We start from the raw sequence: 1,795 nt of genomic DNA, 5'->3' as shown, positions 1-1,795 counted from the left end.
TGGAAGCAGCCACTGGAAGCCACCTTTTCTAGCCCCTCGTAGCTACTTAGGGGTCTGGAACTAGTTTTTGTGGGTGAGATCTATATTTAGCCTAAGCAGCCGAACAACCAAATGACCAAACGACCATTTGACCAGTCACTATGATGCATGCACTGACCACCAGGGGACAGATGCTCAATGCAGGAGCCTCCCCCAGCCCACAGGCCCCAATCGGCAGTGGTGCATCCGCATTGGGCAGGGCCGGCATGTGGGTGGCGCCAAGCCAGTCAAGACAGGTGCCAGAGGGGGCCTCCTGATCACCCTGCCAGTCGCCCTGCATATCGGCCCTGATCACTGGCCAGGCCTAGGGACCCTACCTGTGCATGAATTTTGTGCACTGAGCCTCTAGTAGCAACAATAATAATAATAATCTGGTCCCTGAAGTGCCATCCTTTAATCCTTTCTCAAGCCCTTTAGAAGATAAATCCAGGACTGATGAGGGTGGGGAAGGAAAAATTAGCCATTTTAAATAATTAGAAGGACCAAAAAATGGCTTTTTAGATTTGAGGACTAGAGGCCCCAATGGTGGTACCTGTGAGAGCAATGGGACATGTGTCTTAAGGAGGCAGGAGGCAAAAGGCAGTGGCTGAAGCTCCGGACTGTGACAGGAGCCAGATTCCCTCTGGCTGATGCCTTAGTGGTCAAGGTGGGAGGTAGAGAATGCCCACAGCCTTTGAGCACATTGGACGGGGACCAGCCTCCTAGTTGACTTCGAGACCAGCCTGCTACTGGTTTCACTCACTTTGCAGGTGAGGTCAGCAGCCCAGTGACCTGGGCTCAAGTGAGTTTGGAGGTCTGAGTGGAGTTCCTGATTGTCAGAGCGTAGAGAGCTTGGCTGAGCGCCAAGGAATCAGGATCAAGCCACTGGGTGAGGGAAGTTGCTGGAGGTCTCTTGGTCTCTGCATTGGAATGGAGGGTGATACATGCACAATAAGGGACAGAATGAGGGACAGCTGATCCCACGGAGTTAGTTGGGACAAAAAGATTCTCCTTTATAAACTGTCTCCAGACAGAGGAGAGACCGGTGAGCACTTTTTGTGACTTAGACACAGTAAAGCACACACAGCCTCAAATGAAGTTGCATCCTAACAAATACAGAGGCATTCAGGATTCATATTTGTAAGAACTAAAACAGGAAAAACCCAAAGAGAAAAGAATGCCTTGCAAGGGACTGAAAAACATCAAATTCAACAAGATAGTTACCCCAGGGTGAGCAAGAGGGGAGAGATCAGGGAGTGGGGCTCCTATTTTATTTGTAGCATTTTAGTTCTTTAAAATATTTAAAATAAATGTGACAAACTATTGAGGTGGACAGAGCTGGTAGTTGGGCCAGCGAGATTTAGTATATTATAGTCTACGATTTCCAGTACCTTTGCGTTAAAAAATCAATCAAAGGATAACCGGTTGGGGTGGGGAAATCAGTATGTCCTTTTGGGTGGCAGGTGGCTGGGTAGGAACAATGGCTAAGTGTTTGGGATCTGGTGGAGGAGGTGTGGGCAGGCAGACCCAGGCTCCTGAAGCTGTCAGGGGAGGGGGGAGTATGAAAGGAGGTCCAAGGTGTAAAATCAAGGTACTATCAGAGCTAAAAGCTGGCATCAGGGTTTGTTTCTATGTTCAAGGAAGTGAAAGCACAGAAGAGAGTGCTGACGGGGTGTGTGCAGAGGGTGTGTGCCTGTGAGTCCCATAGGACGTGGCAGGTCCGGGTAGGGGCCCAGCTGGGGTGGCAGGCACTCCTTTGCCCAGCTGGCCACCAGTC

This window comes from Myotis davidii, unplaced genomic scaffold (genome assembly GCF_000327345.1).
Source record: "Myotis davidii unplaced genomic scaffold, ASM32734v1 scaffold545, whole genome shotgun sequence".
In the NCBI taxonomy this organism is placed as follows: Eukaryota; Metazoa; Chordata; class Mammalia; order Chiroptera; family Vespertilionidae; genus Myotis; species Myotis davidii.
This window is presented reverse-complemented; position numbering follows the sequence as displayed.